The 9469-nt window shown below is 30.4% G+C and overlaps 1 long non-coding RNA gene across 1 annotated transcript; it reads left to right on the top strand.

Annotated features, from left to right (window-relative positions):
* LOC108662218 lies at nt 2559–3726 on the top strand. Its single transcript, XR_001928023.1, has 3 exons — nt 2559–2598; nt 3258–3331; nt 3689–3726. It is a non-coding gene; the product is annotated as an uncharacterized LOC108662218 (long non-coding RNA).

Consider the following 9469-nt stretch of genomic DNA (forward strand, 5'->3'; position numbering starts at 1 on the left):
AACACTCATTTAACTCCAATTTCCTTCTATTATCTTCTTCTACATATGTACAAACAAAGTATGAAGTTGGTACTCTAACGTAGTGTCCTCATAATATTTAAAATATTTATTTACCTGCATTATCTTTACTTAATAAAGACACGCAGCCCCATTAATGTCATTTTTCTCTGAAATTTTTCTCATTCTTCTTCTCCCCCACTTAGGTTGCCCATATACTCCTTCTTCATGAAAAATTTTGACACTAAATAAAATATTAATATTTTAATATATTTTATTAATAAAATATTATTTTATTCTAAAAATTTTCTCTTGTCTCCTCTTGTCTCCTTGGTACCCAAAAAACCTTATTATGCCTCAATTGACTTCTGAATCACTTTTGATCTTGCAAATTCTTCTCCAAAAAGAAATCATTATTTTATTATTATTTTCTCGTGTGCAGAATATTTTATCCCAAACCATTCCTTTCATCTTTTATCATTTCTAAACATTATAATTAACCTCAATTGGCATCCAATAAGCTTTATTAGTCATTATATCAAAGTACGAGGTATTATAATATTCCATCTCTTTCTTCATTTAAGTCTTTAATGTAATAAAGTGTTGAGCCATTTATTTCTCTAATCCTTATTTATTACCTCAGAAAAATGTTGTATTCATTAAAGCATATTTGCCTTAGAAAGGCTTTCAAGTTTTCCTTCATTTCACTCTTGTATTATTGTGGAAGGTTATACCTTAACCATTAAAAGGTAAAGTTAGTTATACCTTAACAGTAGAAAAAGTACAAGGGTTGAAACTAAACCTCAAAAAGGCTTTTATAAAGGTTATGCTTAAACCTTCAAAAGGCATTTTTCATAGTAGATTTGAAACTCCTTAGCAAGCTAAGGGATAGGATGTAAACAAAAGGCCGAACCTTTATAAAAATATTGTGTGCAAGCTATTATCTTCTCTTAAGCTTTTCATGGCTAAAATTTAATTCTTCACAAAAGGTTTATAGCTTTATTAAAGTTTTCAAAAAAGAGTTCTTAAACTATCAAGTTCAAATATTATCTAATGGCCAAAATTTTTGAAGTTTCCAATTCACCCCCTCTTGGACATTTATTAATTGAGCTTATTGCAATAACATTAGTAAATAGTAGGAACTTAAAGTGCTTGTATGCCTTTGTCTGAATTTTTCATTCATTTCATGTCTCAAGCTGGTCGCTAGAAACTCTTATATAAAGTTACAAGTGTCTCTTCATTAAGGACACAACCTTTCATTGAAGTCTCTCTTTGTCTTTCGGCATAACCTTCTCAATTGAAGTGTCTCTTTATCTTTGGACACAACCTTTAATCTTATAAGTCATAACCTTTGGATTATATGTGTTTTTTCAATAGTCACATTATTAAGTGACATAACCTTTCATTTTGAAAATACACCAATAATCATTCACTGGGTTTCATTATTTTCTCAAGGTTTATCACTTGTAACCCATTTGTACACTATTTATGGAGACAAATAAAACTTTAAGGACAATGGTATTATACAAGTCTTGAAGTTATTTCATTATTTTCTAGTTCTATGTTCTAATATTATTAGGTTGAAAGAAGCAATTGGCAAAGTGATTTTTATGCATACTTTCATAAGAGCAAATGCCTGTTCTGATTCTTTGGCTAAGTTAGGTGTAGATCAAAATGATATGTCAAATCCTGCTTTGTAAAATAATTATGATGTTATTCACATGCTTGATAGAATGTTTGTATATTGAGGAAGCCCGAGAAATCGACAAAAGATGATATTGCCCCTAAAGGTGCTGTGAAGTTGATTTATACCTCAAGCTAGTTCAAATGAAAAATTTAAAAAGGATTTGAGAGTTCTGAAACCCCAAAATCTACTTGGAATGGTGATTCGGAGTTCGAGGATCAATTTGGAATCAATCAGGAAATTTGACCGGTTATGGGGTAAAATGGTCATTTTGCAATTTGAGGACAAAATGGGAATTTGTTTTTTTAAAAAAAGATTTTCTTAGACCCATTTGGCATATTTGAGTATGATATAAGTATTGAAGTACAATTGGAAGATTTAGCAGTGAAAATATATGAATTTTCGATATTTTTAGAGTATAGGGGCAAAATGGTAATTTTGCCATCCGAGGACAAAATTGAATTTTTCTAGAGAATTTAGATCAAATTTGATTAAATGGAGCATGATATGAGTATAAGGAGTAAAAATTATGCATTTTGGTAATTTTTCAATTTTTGAGGCAAAAATATAATTTTTCACTTTTACGGGGGCAAAAGTGTAATTTTTAAAAAATTTGCTCCACCAAAACTTTGGAAAAGTCTAGAAATTTCATGGAAGACATGGATAAGTGAAGAGGATTGAGTGGTAGAAAAAGAAAGTCAAAAAGATGGCTAGAAAAAAATAAAATAATAAAATATTCAAAAGGTAAATAAAATAATAATATTTTATTAAGCCTATTAAAAGGCTTGAAAATTCCAGAATTCTTCATTGGGAGGGTCAGCCAAAACCAGCAGGAGAGAGAGAGAAATAAGAACAAACCCTAGAGTGAGAAAATTCAAAGAAAAAGTGTGATTTTTCAAGGAATCAAGTGTTTAAAGGTATGATTTTTCAAGCTTAGCTTAAGATTTATCATTTCCATGCATTTCTCCTTATTTTCCATGGTTAAATTATGTGTTTTGATGATGGATTCAAATCTGATCATATGGGTTTAGAGAGAGAAAGTTGTTAGATTAATTTGATTTTGAACTATGTTAGTGTTTAGTGTTAGTTTAGCATGTTTATGAGTAAAACAACAAGAAAAATATTCATTTTCTCCATGAATTTCTCTAGGCCGAATCTAGCCAATGGTGTGTGAGGATGAGGTTGACTTTATTTTAAGAGAATTAGATGGAAAAATGATGAATTATGAGGTTGGAAATTAAATGGGAATTTTTGGTGCAAAAAAATTGAAATTTTTACCCACTAGGGGTAAAAGCGTAATTTGTGATCCGAACTGATAAATTGGACCACATTCACAGTCATTGAGGTATTGTGGATATAATTGGATAATTGAAATTGAAATGGATGGAATTGGAGTTGAATTGGAGATTTTAGAAATTTACACCGTGTATAGGCGAGTTAGGTCGGACACTGTGATTAAGCGATTGTCCAAACATTTCACACCCTATCTAGTGCATACGCATGGATAAGAGCCTGAAATAATATATATTGATTTGACACAAATTATTGAATTTTTTGTGTCATGTATTGTGGATAGGTGGTGAGCTATCTGATACGGGTAAAAGACTACACCCGAGGATCGAGAATAGGAGTATATCTACTCCTAGTACAGTGAGTAAACTTACTATCGTCTTAATTATCTAGAGTAGATTTATTTAATTGTGTGATTTTATGGAAAAATGGTTTAATTGGAAAATTATTGTGTTTTATGGGAAAATGAGATTTTATAAAATAATTTTATAAAATTTTTGAAAATTTAATAATGATTTCAAAAATAGAGTAATTGGAGACCTATACTATGATTGTGTTGTTTATCCATGATTTTACATTAAATGGCTTATGATAAATGTGGGTATGACTGGTTATTTTTATGATTTAAAGAATATGTGAACTGCTTTGATTTGCCTTGAATGTGTTAAGTGAGCCATGTCATACTATTGTGATTTTATTGGTTGGTGGATTATAAAGTGGGCACTGCAGTGACGGGGGTTCCGTGGGCCAGCCTAATTAGAGGGGCACGGTTCCCAATTATTGAGCTTACCTCGATTGGAGAGGCGCGTAGGATAACTCCCGAGGTAGGATTTGAGTACACTTCACGCTGGCCACCACGTGAAACTGGGACTCAGCCAACGCCAAGGAACGGCTGTGTTGTCAGAGGTGAAATGTGTTTGTGTGTGTGACAATAAACAGCCTTGGCGGTCTCGGTAAGATGCCTTCGCGGGGTATCCCCGAGAATGGATTTTTGGCAAGGGCCAAGTTTTTGAAAAGTGCATAAGCCATGTTGAGTAATTGGATGAAATCCAATTATTTATATGGGTTGGGATGAATTATTTTAATTGTCTCCTATTACTCGGCTTTAGATTATTTTGATGATGTCTGTCTACTCACTGGGATTTTATAATCTCACCCCTTCTTCCTATACATTTTTCAGGCTCAGAATATGCAGTAGACTGTCAATTGCATCGAGAAGTAAATTTCGGAATTGCATCCTAGAAAGTAAGGTTATAGACTTAAACCTTCTAAGTTATTTGGGGGCCCACGTGTCATTGTAATTTAAATTGCATACTCCAGTTTTTTTTATATTACAGTATGTATAAATTTATTTTGTTTTTATGTGCAGAAAATTAATTTTTGATGTTTAAAAAATATACATATATATTGTTTTACATTAAAATAGATAATTTTAATTAATATTTTTATTTTATTTTATTATTAAAAAAAAGAAAAAAAGAGAGAGGAATGAAAAAACTGGTACAAAAGCCTTGCGAGGTCTCGAAAGGCATTCGGAGGAAGAATGTCTGTCGAGACTTCGCGGCAGTTGTCACGGGCTCGATGGGAGTTTCAGGTCGTGACATGATATGTGTTAAGTTGTTAGAGAAAATCGAGGTGTCAAATTAACTGGTATTTTGGTTGTGTATTTTGTTTGTAATGTGATGTTTGTCTTGTTGGAGGTGTTTAATTTGTTGTAGCCCAAAGGCAATCAATATGTTAGGTGAGTTTAATTCAGGTAATGCCTTTAACCATCTTTAAATGACATGTGTAAGCTGTATTCATTTTTATATCAATAAAAGTAATGACTTGTTTAGGAAAATAAGATTATTAATATATTTTTATGTTTTTGACTCAACTACGTGTAAATTAATTTGTCCTTTTAATTAATTTTAGCTAACATGCTTTACTTGGTTAAACAACAATAAAAGAAAACTACTTGTTTACAAATTTCCTTAGAGCATTTTGAACAAATGTGTGAAGGTCCATTAAATTATGACCCAAGAAGCGCAGACCAAGCCAAACAGCCTAATATACCAGATACAAGAAATGTAATATGATTTGAACTCTTAGATTGAATTAGATTAGGATTATGATTCAAAAGGTTGTTGGCCTATAAATAGACCCCTCACTTCATTTGTAAATACATACATGAATAAGATCTTCTTGCTCCTTTTAAATACTTCGTTCACTCTAAGTACTTTCTTTTATATTTCTCTATAGTTGTTTTTTCAAGATTTATTTCAGAACACGGTATCAGCATGATCATCTAATCTCTCAAGTTTTAGTATTATTTTGTTTTGATCATCTTCAAGCTTCAAAAGGATTTCAATAATTGGGTTTGATTTCTAGTTTTAGTAAATCATGTCAGTGTTGGTATTATTTTGTTTTCATCGTCTCAAAGCTTTAAAAGGATTTCAATGGTTGGTCTTTAAATATTGGTTGTAACAAATCAAGTAAGTGACTTAATATCTTTTTAGTATTTTCATTCCTTAAAAATCAACCTTAATATAAATTTAAAAAAAAAAACCTTAAATGAATTTTGCTATCATGTAGTATATATGATATTTTCTCCCTTGATTAGAAAGTGAATTTGCTATTATATAGCAATTAATGAAAAATCATGAATGTTCATTCCCTAAAGTGAATGCAACAAACGAGCTACTAATAAAAAATTATAAATTCGTCCATTCCCTAAAGTGAATGTGACATCATTTGATAATTATGGTCATAGTCATGAATCCATCCATTCCTTGAAGTGAATGCAACATCATTTAATAATTATAATCATCATAATAATTTACACTATCACTATTTTAATTCTAAGAATAATTTTACCATTAGAAGTGGATGGATAATTTTAGCATCAGAAAATGGATGGATGCCTTAATCCACTAACCCACTAAAAATGGATAATCCACCAAAAGTGGATAACCCATCATTAGTGGATCACCCAACAAAAGTGGATGGATACTTGTAACCTACCAAAAGTGGATGAATACTTTCAAGCCACCGAAAATGGATCAATAATGAAAAGGAAAAAATGGAAAGAATAAAAGGAATATAGAAAACGTGTTGTCATTGATGTGGCATGAAGACCATTGGTCACGTAACTGTTGTACATCTTGAATTTTATCAAGTATCATTGAAAACTAAAATATCTTATGATGATTTTAACCATGGCCAAGTTGATATAGCACATCAAGATGTTTGTCCACCCTGAAAGAGGAATTGATTATATGATTGGTAATGGAAATATCCATTGTTGATTTTCTTGTCCTAAAAAAGGAAGTGATCATTTGATTGATAATGTAAATATTCGAGAATGAACTTAATAGTAATTGATATATTTTAGTATAACTATAATATGAAGATGCTTAAATTGTTCTTATTATATTTAAATGATATGTTCTTATAATGTGTTTTAATTATGTATTAAGTGTTCTTTCATGTTAATTTGTAAATTTCTTATTGTATATATCGTATTTTATTGAAGAAAAATATGGATATTCATCTTATTGGATCTAAGATCTATGATGTAAATATATGTCCAGCAAGCATTACTAAAACATACACTATATTTAAAGACAAGAAATATTGTTCCCACTTGACAACGGAAAAAACCAATGTCAAAACAATATCTGGTAGTACAAAATTAATTGAAAGCTCCGAAAGAGCTAATATTTTACTACCTTAGAGAATAAAGTTTATAATAGAGGATGTGTAATTTTCTATTAAGTCTCAAAGAAGTTTATTAAGTTTTAAAGATATTCATCTAAATAGATATCATCTTGAGACAACGAATGAAACAGACACTTAATATCTCTATATTACAAGTAGGAAACATGTGTTAAAAAAAATTGCTCGCTTTGTTCTCTAGATTAAACTACACAAATATTAGAATAATTGAAACTCATAGTAAACCACAAGTTTACTAATGATTTTAATGTTTGGCATGACTGGTTAGACCATCTCGGATCAATAATGATCATTCATTGAAAAACCAGAAGATTTTTCAATCTAATGAAACACTCATGTGTAGCTTGCTCTCAAGGCAAAAAAATTTTAAAGCTATCACCAGCTAAAGTTGGGACTGAATTCTCTATGTTTTTGAAACATATTCAGGGTTATATGTGGATTCATACATCCACCATGTGAACCATTTAGATATTTTACAATTTAATCGATGCATCGACTAAATGGTCAATGTGTACTTATTATCAATTTGTAATTTGACATTTGCAAGATTAATAGCCCAAATCATTTGTTTGAAAGCACATTTTTTTTATTATGTAATCAAGACAATTTGTGTTGACAATGCTGGTGAATTTACGTCTTAAGCCTTTAATATTACATATTAGTTGGAATAACTGTTGAATAACCTATTGCTTTTGTTCATACACAAAATGGTCTAGCGAAATCGTTTATTACACACTTCTAACTAATTGCAAGGCCATTAGTTGTGAAATTTAAACTCCCAATTATTGTTTAGGGGTATGCCATTTTGGATGCAGCAACATTTGTATGCATCAAGTCAAACGAGTTATTATAAATTCTCCCTTATACGATTGATTTATGGTTAGGAATCAAATATTTCGCATCTAAGAATTTTTGGATATATGGTATATGTTTCAATTGCTCCACCACAATGCACAAAGATGAGTTTTCAAAGGAGGTTAGGAATATATGTTGGATACGATTCTCCATTTGTAATTAAATTTAGAATTATCAATAGAAGATTTATTCATGGCAAAGTTTATCGATTGTCATTTTGAAGAAATAATTTTTCAAACATTAGGGGGAGAAAATAAGCAGCTAGAAAAGGAAATTTCTTAAAACGAATTATCATTATATAGTTTTGATCATTGCACAAATCAATATAAACTTGAAGTTCAAAAGATAATTCTTTTGCAAAGTATAGTAAATGAATTGCCAGACATATTTACTAACCTAAAGAGAATAACTAAATTTTATATACTAGCTTCCAATGCTCCTATTAGCATTGATGTCCTTGTAGGACAAGGCACGCTAGAAGCGTGGAGACCAATCGATTCCAAAAATAAAATCCTTGAAAAAGTAAAGGAGCAAATATTCAAGATGGTCAGAAATAGGAAGTAGAAACTTTAGAAGAGACCCTTGATATAATTCATAAAAATTTCAGAAGAAATTTAGGTGCTTGAAATCATTGAAAATAAAGAGACCTTAATAAATTATGTCATGATGGGAAAAGATGGAACCGAAATGAAATAAACGACGACAATATTTTTGTATATAGTATATGCTTAATTTTATAAAAGAAAAACAAGGATCTTGAACTTATATTTATTGAAGAATGTAAACATAAAAATGATTAGCCAGTGTGGAAAGATGCAATTTATGAGGAATTGTACTTAATCACAAAAAGTAAAGTTTTTGAACCTATAGTCCATACACCAAATTGTAAAAAACCAATGAGATATAAATTGGTATTTGTACAAAAACAAAATGAAGAAACTAAGATTATTAGATATAAATCATAGCTTGTCGCACAAGGTTTTAACAAAAGACCTGGTATTGAGTATGAAGGTATATTGTAACACCTCGTGACCTCGTTTAGCAGTCAATAAGGCCATATCGACAAGACGAAGGGTCACTTGATGTAAATTTAAGTGTTAAAGAGTAGTTACGGGTGAGAAACATAATTTAAAATAAAATATTATTTTATGAATAAAATAATATTAAAATATTAATATTTTATTAATTAAGGGAATCAGTCTGAAGAAGGATTATATGATCAATTTAAGTGGGGGAAAAGAAGAACGAATGAATTTTGGAGATAAATGATGTTAGTGAGACCTGCGTGTTTTATTAAATCAAGCTAGCGCAGGTAAATAAATATTTAAATATTATGATGATATTGCGTTGAAATGCAATTTTGATATTTCGATTGTATACGTGTAAAAGAGTAAAGATAGAAGAAAAATAAAATTTTTTTAAATGCGTCGAAAGGATCGAATTTTAAAATACGAAAGTTAGAGGGTTATGTGGTAAATAAAATAAAATCAAGGATTAAGTGCAAATGTGTTAACTGAAGTTAATAAAATATATATATATATATATAAATAAATAATAATATAAATATATGGGAAGAAAGGGCAGCCGCCCATGTGATCAATATGCAACTTAAAAAAAATAATAAGAAGAGAAGAGAATGATGGGGGCCGACCAATAATAAAAGAAAATGGTCAAAGTTGATGGGTAGCCGCCCCATGTGTGCATTAAAAAGGGTCTTAAATTCATTTTTAATTAAGTGAAGGAGGTAGGGGCCTACCTAAAGGAACCATGAAGAAAGAAAGAGAAGAAATGATGGAGGAGCCGGCCAAGAGAGCTAAAAGAGATGAAAGAGAGAAAAGAAAAAAAAAGAGAAAGAAAAGAAAAGTCATAGCTGGCTATTTGAAGGAGAAAAAGGAATGAGAGAAGTCGGTTGTGAGGGAGAGAACG

Source organism: Theobroma cacao, chromosome 5 (assembly GCF_000208745.1).
Source record: "Theobroma cacao cultivar B97-61/B2 chromosome 5, Criollo_cocoa_genome_V2, whole genome shotgun sequence".
Lineage (NCBI taxonomy): Eukaryota > Viridiplantae > Streptophyta > Magnoliopsida > Malvales > Malvaceae > Theobroma > Theobroma cacao.